Source organism: Physcomitrium patens, chromosome 5, assembly GCF_059467195.1.
Source record: "Physcomitrium patens ecotype Gransden chromosome 5, ASM5946719v1, whole genome shotgun sequence".
Lineage (NCBI taxonomy): Eukaryota > Viridiplantae > Streptophyta > Bryopsida > Funariales > Funariaceae > Physcomitrium > Physcomitrium patens.
The window spans coordinates 4,410,656-4,424,881 of record NC_143414.1 but is presented as its reverse complement, the minus strand read 5'-3'; positions in this window follow the sequence as shown (position 1 = coordinate 4,424,881).

Below are 14,226 nucleotides of genomic sequence, written 5' to 3'. Positions count from 1 at the left end.
GTTATCTTCACTGTACCGCATGTACCTTGGAATCTAAGACCGATTCCAATACTGAGGGCACATTTACCTAAATTGATGGAACTATTAAAAGAAAAGATAAAGATGAAAATATTGGAACCTTCATTTGCGCCGTATTCTAGTCGATGGTTTACGGTACCTAAGAAGAATGGGTCACTACGGTTTATTCAAGATATGCAGCCGGTGAATGCTGTAACTGTTAGGAATGCAGGAATTGGACCTATTGTGGAAGAATTTGTTGAGGCGTTTGCTGGAAGGGCGATCTATTCAATGGGAGATTTGTATTCAGGTTATGATCAATTTCAACTTGCCGAAGGAAGTAGAGATATGACAATGATGAGGACACTGCTTGGATTGGTTAGAATGTGCACTCTTCCTCAAGGCGCGACCAACTCAGTTGCGCATATGATGAATGGGATGAATAAGGTATTGAGAGATTTTATTCCGGAAAAGACTATGCCTTTTCTGGATGATGTTCCTATAAAAGGGTGCAGAGAAGGAGACAAGGATGAAACTTTAGATACGAGGGGGTGTCGCAGATATGTTGTTGATCATATACAAGATTGTGAAAAGATTTTAACTCGGCTTGGAGAAGTTCATCTTACATTATCGGGTATGAAGTCCGTATTTGGAGTACGAGAGGTTGTAATTATTGGACATTTATGTGGATCTTACGGAAGAAAACCAAATTTGACTAAAGTTGATGCAATTGGAAGGATGAAAGAGGATTGTGATTCTTTAACAAAGGTTCGCAGGTTTTTGGGTGCATGTATATTTTATCGAATCTGGATCCCTCATTTTGCTCACATAGCAGATCCATTATATGAACTGTTACGCAAGGGTTACCGATTTAAATGAGAAGAAAGGCATTTTCAGGCAATGCAAAGATTAAAGAAATTATTGATGTCACCTCCAATATTGAGAAAGGTTGATTATAAGTGCAATAGACCAGTGATTCTTACTGTAGATGCTAGTCCAATTGCCGTTGGATGGGCTGTGGGTCAAGATGATTCAAATGGGAGTAGATTTGCAGTTCGATTTGGGGCTAAAGTTTTAAGTATTCGTTAGTGTGCATATTTGCAAGTCAAAAGAGAACTTTGGGGAGTCGTTTCGGCTATGAAAGCTGAAAAGGACTATTTGATTGGGGCAGTAGTAGTAATTGAAACAGATTGCTTGCCATTGCTTGGAATGATTATTAACTGTTCAACGCCAGATATTGCAATGTTGAGATCGATTGCTTATATTAAGTCATTAAATCCAGAATTTAAGCATATCACTAGGAAGGACAATTTAGTAGCAGACATGCTATCTCGAGCGAGATACGAGAGGGAGGACGAAATGGTTAAAGACATTGATGATGTCGGATTGAAATTCTATTCAATATCAAATCTCAACGGAGAAGACAAGCTATTTCTTGAAGAATCTTATGAAGGAGAATTATTGGATATTGGTCATTATTTGAATACCTTGACTAAGCAAGGGAATTGGCCTACAGAAAAATTCAAACAAATAAGAAAAAAAGCATATGGATTTTTACTTCGAGATGGGTTCTTATCGAAGAGACCGAAGAAAAGAATTGGGATGCCACAACGAGTGATAGGCAAAAGGGAAGAAAGACTAAAATTATTAAAAGAGTTTCATGATAGTTTATGGGCAGGGCATAGAGGAATTTGGGCTACTTTTGCTAAACTCAAGGAACGATATTGGTGGAAAAATATGTATCGAGATGTGCTCTCATTTGTAGAGTCATGTGAAATCTATCAATCGTATTCTAATATCCGACACCGAGATGGTCTTCATCCTACATATCCTCTGGCTATTCATTTTAAATGGATTGTTGATTTGGTTATTATGCTGGTTGGGTTATGGCAGCTGAGATATTTGGTTTTAGCTCGTGAAGATTTATCAAATCTAGTAGAAGGAAGAACATTGAGGACAAAATCTACAGAGGGGATTTGTAGGTTTTTGCTTGAAGATGTCATTTGCCATTACGGATGCGTAGGAAAAATCACTGCAGATCGTGGAGAATTAAATGCACAAGAAGCTCGTAAGTTCTTTGAAAGATGTGGAGTTAAACTATCACTGACTACTGCTTATAATCCAGAAGGGAATGCAAAAAGCAAACGCGGTCACCCACCGATTGTGAAAGCATGGGTTAAAGCTTGTAATGGGAAAGTTAAAGATTGGCCACGGCTTTTGACATTTGCATTATGGGCTGATCGAACAACACATAGCTCGGTGACAGGATATATGCCAGTAGAACTTATGACAGGTCAAAAACCAATTATGCCGATTGAAGAAAAGGTACTTACTTGGAGTATGCTACCATGGGAAGATGGATTGACAAGAGAAGAACTTCTGGCTATTAGGATTCGACAATTGGAGCAAAGAACGAAAGATGTCTAGATAGCATTGGGAAGGTTAAAAAGAGCAAGGTTATAAAAGAAGGCGCGATTCGATAAGCAACATCGATTGAGACCAAAAGCAATCGAGGAAGGTGACTGGGTACTTGTTTATGACAATAGTCTGGATAATCAACAGAGTACTTTGCGAAAATTTTCAAAACGTTGGTTTGGACCATATGTGGTAACAACAGTTCATGATAATGCGACTTACTCGTTATGGGAGTTAGATGGTACAAAATTGAAAATACCAATTGCAGGGAAGCGAGTAAAAATATTTAAACAAAGACACGCAGAGATGAATATGGAAGACCTTAATGAAGGTAAAGAGATTCCGCAGCAAGAAGATGAAAGTGATTTGGATAATGAAGGTGACGAAGACAAACTGGACAAATACATAGAGGATATATTCTGAATCAAACAGCAATTGGATAAATTGGTACATACCGGAGGATGCACAGGTTCAGAGGGGGTGGATGTCGTGTTGTAACACGAGTATACAGTGAAAATAAAAAGAAAGGGGAATTTTATTAATATTCAGTTACCTCGAATATTGAGAGCATCGACCAACTCCAGTGTAAATACTGAGTGGTCAGGTTCAGTCACTCCGTTACAATCAGCTGGGGCATACTGAAATGCTCCATTCGATTCCAATAACGGGAGTCAGCAGGAAGAGAAGGACCAATTCACATGACGGGTTCGAAGAGCCAATTGGATCCAATTTCGAGAATCCAATCCGGGTCCTCTTATCCAATATGAGACCTGAATTGGCCAGTCAACCCAATGCAGTCTAATTACGGGAAATCCAGGTCTTACTACGGGTCTTAGCCAATCTGACGTGAGGACCAATTTGACCCAATTACGGGAACATCCAGGTTACTACGGGCATCTTTTCCAATATGGGACCTGAGTTGGTCGGGCGACTCAATGTGGTCTCGATTATGGAGTTCGATTCTATTTCAGGCTGTCCTGTTCTCTGTGCCATTTCAGGGAACGTTGTTTTCGGTAAATGGATTTCTTAAAGGTAAAAACGGAAGAGAAAGCTCTGACGGCGAGAGCCAATTTCAGATCCAAGCTTGACGGTGGAAGCCAATTCCGGATCTAAGACGGAAGATTGAAGAAATTCAGAGGATAAGGTTAGGGGGGATATAGTTTTGAAGGGGGGGTTTTTTTTTTTTTCGAGGAATCGGGGAGAGCTAGTTTTCAAGCTTTTGCAAGGTTACTAGTTCGGTTTTCATTGGAGGTTTTTGAAGATCAAAGGGATTAGAGAGAGGAGCTTCATGCTTCGGGTCAGGGAAGGAAAGACAGAGAATTTGGATTTTTCTTCTTCGTAGAGTTTTGGGAAGGCTAAGGCAATCGCTGCTGAAGTCAGTATTGTAATGGTAAATCGAGATTTTTAATGAAGTGGATTTGAATACTCTTGACTGTTTTGTGAAATCGAGTTACGTTTGTGATTGAAGGATTAAAAGGGCGTCTATAGGATTGAGTATGCGGAGTGAATGAAATTTATTGGGTTAATCTAACAAGACAGTCACTGGATACAAGATCGTAAGTACAAAGCGGTATTGAAGATTAACAGTTTGGGTTGTTCGGGATTCTCTGTAACATCTAGAGACCTACCGGTTGGGGCAAAAAGGACTTCGACAAGCAGTCGAAGAGCATCCGTATAGATTTACGGTACATTATTGCAGTCGTTTATATTCCAGCAGTCAAAACTGATAGACTGCTTGACTATCGACGAATCTCCATACTACCTTCTATAGCCAGACGCCCAGCGCGTTCTCGAGCAGGAAAGCACGTAATACGACAACAGTACATTCTTCTACAAAACAAACACCTTTCTTTGCTAATTATGGTTATCATCCATGACTTGATACTTTTGGCTTTTTAAAAGTTGATAATCTTGCTACGAAAGATTTGGCAATTTATTTATCAGAGCTACATGCAACGATGAAGGCATAGTTAAAAGAGGCTCAAGAACAACAAAAGGTCAATGCGGATGTCTATTGAAAGGAACAACCATCATTCGTCCGGGGTAATAAGGTATGACTACTTTGTTACAATATCAAGACCACTCGTCCTTATGACAAGTTGGACTATCGAAGGTTGGGACCATTTTTTATTTCTGCACAAATCAATCCAATTGCATATCGTTTACATCTACCGGAGTCAATGAAAATTCATCCAGTATTCCACATGTCTCTTCTTGAACCATACAAGACAATGGACATACCAAGAAGACGATAAGCTCCACCTCCTCCTATAGAAGTGGATAATAATGAAGAGTTTGAAATAGAAGAAATCTTAGATTCAAGGCGGCGCCGAAATAAATTAGAATATCTTGTCCATTGTCGCGGATATGGTATTAATGAATGCACATGGGAGCCAATAAAGAATCTTACAAATGCAGCAAAGGCAGTGGAGGCTTTTTATTGACGACATCCATCAAAATCAAGATGAAAACCTTCTTTATAAAAGAAACAACATCTAGGCAAGATAACATTCTACTTTCAATTCTTGTTCGTAGCTTCTTCATAGTAGTGACGCTCAGGAGATGGAGAACCAACAACCAGTGGATTCGACTCAAGAACCTTTATTTATTGATCTGTCAAACGAGATATTATGATTGTTACAACCTTCAAGACGACGCAATCGAGATGAAGATCTTCAAGAACGACATGTTCTTCCTCGAATAGATGGCGAGATACAACGCGTTTGATATCACGATTTGGGAAGGGACTCCCAATGTTTGGTGATTGTGCTAGAGGTAGGAACAACTCCTGATGGTATTCCAAATATTCTATTTGAAGGAAGTTACGAAGGCCTCAATAATGATCAAATAATTGGGTGGTCTTCCCGCCCTGGTATAGGATACTACCAATGGTTGAGAGGTCCTATCAATCGTCTTCGAAGGGAACAAAGATCAGAGTATGTGGCGAATACAATTCGTCGCATTATAGATTTCCTCAACATATGATGACCGCTCCTCGTGGAACTCGTCCCTAGAAGGGGAGGTAATGTCATGGACATAATCATGTAAGCTAGTAATTACATATACAAATAACTAGAAGTAAGTAAAAGTAGGTAAAAGTAAGTTAATTCTATAGTATTTAATATGGAAGCTTCGTAGAAGCTTCATAGATGTTGCTTTGACTTCATAGGTATCTTTAATTGACTTTTTGGATTAGAAACGTAGTCAACAAGTTGGCCATGTGCCACACATGTTGTTAGCTTGAAGATCAAGCTAACTATATGGCCGACACATAGAAGAACTTGCCTTGTAAGTCAAGGCATGTGTCCTAGAAAGTGAACACATATTGGAGGTCCTATAGAATGTCGCCATGTAGCCCCTAGTTAGATAGTATATATAGAGACAAGAGTGAAGGCTTCTTCACTTTTGTCAACTCCTTTGTGCTTCTAGTCTAGTTTCAAGGGTCTCTAGTTTTCTTGTCTTTTGGCAATAGCCATTCCAGTTTCTCTTTCAATATATATACTTGTTTATATATATTTTGTTACCTCTCTTTGAGTGAAGGCTCACTTGTTTGAATTATTTTTTCATCGAATTCTTGTCCTTGACACCACTTCACTAAAATATTTATTCATGAACAACCTCTAACAAAAACTTTTTACAAAATTGCATGAGATTTTTAGTCAAAACTTATCCACATATGATAGAATTTGATAATAAGGTAGTTAGAGAAGATATGAAATTACTTTCCAACGATATGATTGTTACTCATTTTTTGAACAATAAACCTTCTTTCAAAAAATTCTTGATTTGACTATTATTATTGATTCAAAAAGTAAAAAAATAATAATCTAATATAAAAATATCATTCAATGATATTTTTGTCAATAGACAAAAAAAATTTCTACTCTTTTTCTACTTGAAAATAATAAGATTTTGAACATTTTAGGAATACAATCTATACTTTAATTCTAATTTTTTTCAAAGCAAAGATGTATTCAAATGCTTTAATGTAATTTTTTTTTGTACTTAGCAATATTGAAAGTCTTTTAAACTAAGTTTTAAGACATTTGTATAGATAATATTTAATAAAAAATATTAATATTTGAAAGAAAAAAATTAATTTTTAATTTAGTGAATATAGATTTTATTTAGTGTTATATTTAAGTACTTGATAGAAACTAGAGGTGTAAATTATGAGTCCAATTATCAATAATACAAAAAATACTCATAAATTAATTATAACAACTTTTTTTAATATATTATAGGTTTTTTTCAAAGATAATATTCAATAATAATATGGCCTATGTACCTTAAATATACCTAGCTGGTATAGGTAATTAAAATTCTATTTTATTTTTTTAGGATCTAAGATGTCTTCTTTGATCATCCTTGGGAGCACCTCAAACACTCTTCATAATCTCATCAATATTTTTTCTTGTCTATGATAGAAAAGCATATAACATTCTTGTCATAAATGACTAGTTAAATAGAATCATCCTACATTATGTTATATTATATAACATATTATTACTACATATTAAAATATTATGTATACAATATATGTTACATTTTTATACCATCAATAATATATTTAGTTGACTATACTCATGTAATAAAGCTAGGTAGGAAGATACAATATACACTTAGCTAGATTATAGTTATAAGAGATTAGATTGTATTATTTTATATTCTAATAAATAAATTAATTAATTAATTAATTAAAGATTAAAAAATAGATAATATAAATAATTAATATATCAATGCTAATAGTTTTTTATTATCTAAAATCATATTAAATTAGATCAAGTAAATATAATTAATGCTTACAAATAAATCAAATAAATTTTAGATACATAAAATAATTATAGAAATAATATATATATATAAATAAATAAAACTAAATTTTCTTAATAGTAATTAAAAAATTATATAAAACAAAATTATATTTTAAATATTTATGAATTATTTATTTTTGACTTTAAAGCATAAATTAATGATATAGTAAAAATTTAGGATGGAAATTGATGTAAATATTAATTAAACATATGTAATAATTTTAATAAAAATCAAAATGTGATGTTATCAATTGACTTATCATTTAAGATTATTTTAATAAAATCTCCTTATTTAGTATCATATATATATATATATATTTATTTATTTAGGTAATAAGTATTAGATAGAAAAAAATAAAGATAGATTTAATATTATCTTATGGCAATGCTTCTTTAAGACTTCATATATGCATATTTGACTTTATACATGTTTGTAGTTGATTGATAGGTTAAAAACTTAACCAACAAGTTAGCCATATGTTGCACATATTGATAGCTTGTGATAAAAGCTAATGATGTGGTGTACATATAGCAAACTTGCCTTGTAAGTTAAGACATATGTCTTATAAATTCAACACATGTTGGAGGTCCTGTAGGATATCATCATATAGTTCTTAGTTAGATAGTATATATCGAGGCAAGAGTAAAGCCTTCTTCACTCTTGTTAATATTTTTCTAGTCTTTAGTCTTGTTTCAAGACTTTCTAGTCTTCTTGTCTTTGGCAATAGCCCTTCTTATTCAATATATTACTCTCTTTGAGTGATTTCTTAGTCTTTTTAAGTGACACAAGAGTATATTGAAATTTTCTTTCTTTGAAATTTATATCTTTAACATCTAATAATAAATTAAAGACTATTTAAATTTTAAAATTTTATATTGATTGTTTGTTGTTGTTAAGCTTCTTTTGATTATGCCTTCTTTATTACATGTAGTTTTGATAAATGATTTTCCAAATCTTTTATTAAAAGATTATCAACTTATAAAAAATAAAAAATATTAAGTTGGAGATAATAATCATAATAAGCATAGAAAAATAATTATCAAATAAAAGAATGTATTATATTATTATAAAAAAAAAACTCTCATAATAGCAAAATAGTTGTCTAATCATTATAATAGTAGTTGATAGTATATTTCAAATATTACTTTAAAACTCAATTCATCCTTTTTTTTTATCCATTAATTTTATGATAAAAAGCCGAAAATGGTTTTATATCTGTTTTTAATATCTTAAATTTTATTTTTAAAAAACTTGATATAAATTGAGTCTATTTATATAATATGATAGCAAAAATTATCAATAACAGTAATAAATATTATCAAAAAAAAATTAGTTGCTGTTTTTTTTCTTTTTCTTTTTCTTTTTACATGTGATAGATTTTGATATGATACAAAGTGTGCCATTTTGGTGAAATAATCTACAATCAAAAATATATAATCATAAGAATTTAAAATTAAGAGATCTTTCATAAAATCCATAGAACCTAAAGACCATAGTTGTTTTGGTATAGATGATGGTTGAAGAAGTCCATGAGATTAATGACAAGGAATTTTGATCTTGAATAAATATCATATGATTTTACAAAGTCTTTAATTGCCTTCTACATTTGAAACTACTAAAAATTTCTTGATATTAATTCTTAGGTCTTATTATATTCAAAATATTATATAGCTAAAAAATTGTGACAAGCTTGAAGAGCATATATTTATACTTCAAATTTTAGAATGTATAAGCATTACTTGAAATAGAAAAAATTATTTTTAAACTCAAACTTAAAAGTATCATGAGATTTTAAAAATATATTCTAAAAATAATGAACAAGAAGATCTAATAACATTCTTCATTGAACTTGATCAAGAAAGGTTAAATCAATAGTCAATGTTGATTTCATTACTTGAAGATGAAACTACTCTTGCTTCAAAATACAATTTTTGTTAATTAAAAGCCCAATTTTTATTTTTTTTTATATAAGATAAGAACATCTAAAAAAGACGTTTGACAATACATATTAAAACTTTTGAGGTTCTTGTGATCTTTATAAACAATCATAGAACTAAAAGTGTCTTCTAAATAATAGCACTATTCTTGAAATAAATCTATAATTACAAAAAGTTCTTTATTTTGGATCATATAATTAATCTTGGCTGCTAAAAAAAATTAAATAAAAAGCTAATTGGTGACATTTTTCATTTTCTTTCATTTATAATAATACTCCATTTAATACAAAGTCTAATGCATTTATTTCTATAAAAAATACCTTAAAAAATCATTATAATAAAAAATTAAGGTTATAATTCAAGCTATCTTTAGAGCCTTAAATATTTATTTAATTTCTTTATTTTACTTATATTTATTTTTACAAGTTAAATATATAAGCAAAGCTGTAATTTAAAAATAAAAATTTAATAAAAATTTAATATTAACTTAAAAAATTCATAAAATATTTCATATTTATTAATACTCTTAAATACTTTTAACTATGATAGTACTTTTAATTATAAAATATCCATATATACTTTGTTTGCCCAAAAACAAACAATCAATATAAAAATATTTAATTTAAAAAAAATAGATTATCACAAATTATAATTATTTTCTATTTATGAATATATCAATCTAATTGCATATTGATTACATATAATAAAGTCTACAAAGATCCAACTTCTATTCCATATATTATTTTTTAAGCAACAAAAGCTAAAGGATATATTGAAAAGAAGACATATGCCACCTCTTCTTATAGAATTCGATAATAATCAAGAGTTCGAGATTAAAGAATTTTTAAATTTAAGACAGTGCCAAAATATGTTGAACTATCTAAAACATTAATGTAGATATAACATTAATTAATGCACATAAGATCCATCAAAGAATCTTATAAATATAGCAAAAGATGTTTATTTTTCTTATAAAAAAAATCCATGAAAATTAAGATGAAGAATCAAGAATGTTTTTGCTATAAAGCAAATAAGATTTAATGAAGATTATATTTTATTTTTATATATTTTTCGTTGTAATTTAAGTATATTTGCAGAGCTAAAAAGATCAAGAATGAATAGATTTAACTCAAGAGTATCTTTTGCTCAGAAGATATGGAGATTGGTATAGTCTTTATGACAATGGGACAAAGATTAAGACCCTCAAAAACAACATATTTTTTTTCAAATAGATGACAAGATAAAATATGTTTAATATTACAACCTTGGAAGAAATTTCTAATGTTTGGTAATATTATTGGAGATAGAATTACTTATTATGATATTTCAAACGTTTTATTTGAAGGAAGTTATGAAGACCTCAATAATGATTAAATAACAAGATGGTTTTCTTGCCCTGATATGAGATATTACTAATGACTGAGAAGACCTATTAATTATTTTTAAAGAGAATAAAAAACAAAATATATTACAAATACGATTTATAGCATTTTGGATTTTTTTAACATGTAATAACCACTCCTTGTGAAATTCACCTTAAAGGAAAGATAATATCATAGAAATAATCAATACTATCAATTAAATAATAAGAATTAGATAGAAGCACATAAAAGTATAAAAATTTAATGATATCTTATAAAATAGCTTCTTATAAGTTTTATAGATGTAGATTTGACTTTATACATGTCTATATATAATTGATAGGTTAAAAACTTGGCTAAAAAGTTGGCCATATATTACACATGTCAACCACTTGTGGTACAAATTGATTATATGGCAAATGTATATGAAACTTATTTTGCAAGTGAAAAAAATATGTTGGAGGTTCAATTGAATATTGCATTATAACTTATAATTAGATGGTATATATAAATACAATAATAAGACCTTTCTCAATCTTAACAAGTCATTTCTTATTTTTCTAGTCTAATTTCAAGAATCTTTTTATCTTTGGCAATAGCCATTCTAGTTTTCTTCTTGAATATACATACTTTTTTATTTCTATTCTATTATCTTTGTTTGAGACACATCTTATATGTTTATTTTTATTCTTGAAATTCTTATCTTTAACAATTAATATACAAGCTATGTCTTTGTAAAAGTGTTTAGAAGTTTGATTCAATTAAGCATAAAAGAAAAGAAATCAAGTAATTAATTAGAGTATCATTAATTACACGAGCTTAACATCAATAGTTACACATTATATTCAATAATTGAATCCAATCTAATCATAAGTTAAAAATTAAATATATAAAAATAGATAAAATAAATAAATAAATAAATTTTGTATCATTCAATAATATAATTTGATAAAATGAGCAATCTTAGTTATAAAACTTTTTTTTATTAGAATCAGCAATAAAAATAAAATATAATAATAATAATAATAATAATAGGTTATTTTTTGAAGTAGAAAATATTCTAAAACACAGATGCGAGATTGTTAGAAAGACTTTCTACAAAATCAACTTCTTGTAAGATATATGTGTCATAATTAGAAATCTTAAATTACATCAAAATATAACTTTATATCTAAACTTTTTAAATTCATAGTTGAGCTTATATAACAATAGTAAAAACTGAAAGAAATGTTGCAATCCATGTATTAACCTTTATTACATAAGCACAATAAAATTTAGATGTTTTGACCGAGAAAATAAATTTAAAAAATAAATATATTTTTTATATAAATATTTTATTAGTTTTAGATATCTTTTTATAATTTATTTTAAATAAAAATAAAAATATTGTTTTAAAATTTAAAAAACTAATTGATGCTTAATAGATTCTAAAATTATATCTTTATATAAAAAATATAACTAAGATGTGAAATTTTAATAATTCAAGAATGTAAATTATACAAAGCTATGATTTAAGATTTGAATACAAATTTTTAGTTTGATGCAAGGTAATATATTTTAAAAATTAAGCTAAATATTATTAATGATCCTAGTAGTATAAGAGCTACACAGATGTGCATGTTTATTGCCTGGCTTCTTAAATATTTCATTTTTTTTTCTTGGATTATAAAAAAAAAAATGATTGTAAGAAATAATCTTGAATTGAATCTAATTTATGCATATAAAATTTAATGTGAACGTACACTACTATAGACCAATTTGACAAATTTCCTTTCAAACAATACTCTATAGACCTTTAAAGCAATTTGAATATCAAAAATTAAAAAGATTAAATACATTATACATTTTTTGAAGGATTAATATATTCAATGCCTAAATTCCAATTCAAAAACCATTTTTAAAGAAAATTCACTTAAGATTTTTTTAAAACAATATATAGGAAAGAGTATTGGTTATGATTAGATAAAATAGATATAATATGTTCTCTTCTTCATTCACCTAAAACAACTCAAGTGCACAAAATAAGTAAGGATATAGCCTTATTAATAATTTATTACTAAAATTTATTCTCTTCTGACAGTACATTCTTTGAAAAGGTCCACTTTAAGAACAAACATGTTACATATTTGAAAAGAATATGAGTATTAGTAAAAGACAAAACTTTATAAGCCAATACATTTAAAAATGAAAATAAAAATCCATTTAGCTTGTATTTTTATTTAATACTATAAAAAAATTAAAAATTAAATAAATCACAAGAATAGAAAAGACAAGAAGTTTATTGGATTGAAGAGTTGGTACAAAATAATCTTTGAAATTCATTAATTCAGAGAAGATGATTTTTTTTCCAATTTTTTTTATTACATCTTAAAAATTAGATACAAAAAAAGTAGTGATTAAATTCAATAATTCAACAAAAGATGGATAAAAATTTTTTTTTTTTTTTAAGAATAAAAAATTATGGCTATAGAAGGAACTAAAATACACTAGAAAATTTATGTAAAGAATTATCTTCATCATTGAGCACTAAACCAGCTTCCACTAAGATAATGACCAAAGCAACAAATCATGAATTAAAAAAATTAAAAATAGAATCTTAGTGAATATAAATATTAATCTCACTAAAACTATCTTATTGAATAACTTAGATAATGCAATATTTAACATGAAGAGCATAAAAAATACCAGGTCTATTTTGCATAGGAACTGAATATTTTAAAGAACTTTAGACAAGATTTCTCTTTAGCATTTCATGTATTATTATTTTTATATAAAGTCCTTAACGTATTTTTTAAAAAATATATGAAAAATATAATTTTTGCAGAAATCAAATTTTTATAATGATTTCTAGAGCAAAAGTTATTAATTAATGTATTAGTATAAATATGATTTTTCAATTACCATCTTAGATAATGTAGAATAAATCAACATCATAATTGAAAATTTGCATACATTTAACGTATCATTAAGCTTTGGTCTATTAGCAAGCATGAAAAAATCATTGTCACCACTAGAGCAAATGGTTTCATTAAAGGGGATTCACACTTAAAGTTTTTGGGTGATATTTCACCCATGATGAGATCTTGAAGTATTTAGTGATATTTTAAAATATCACTTGATACTTCACCAAATCACCCACCTCACAAGGTGTTTGATTTTGAAATCCAAATATCAAAAGAGGGGTTAGTGAAATATCAAAAACTACCTTGCTTGCCTTAACTCTCTTCTCTCTTTGACTCCATACCAAGGGGGTAATAAAGTTTGAATTAAAGTTAATTTCTCTAATCAAAATATTTCATTTTTACACAAATATAATTTTAAAAGTATTGCATCTATACACAAATATAATTTTTTGCATCTTAAATGTAAATACATGGTTGCTGACCAGTCTTTAAAAAGGAAAAAAAAATGTATTTTTTCTATTTCCCTCTTATTTTTCACATTCAAGTAATACTGTTTGGTGTCACTTCGTAAATCCTTTTTTTTTCCTTCAAAATCCCCTATTATTTTAGCTTGTTCAAAATCTGAAGAATTTCATAACCTTCCCTCAACTTGTATTTTCAATTTTTAATTTTCAATTTTTAATTTTTTTACACAAGTGAAGGTAACACATTCTGTCATTAGAAATGAAGGATTGAAAGTGACAAAGTATTTCATATTGGGCAGAGGTGATATGGATCCATGGTGGGTGGCAGAATTTG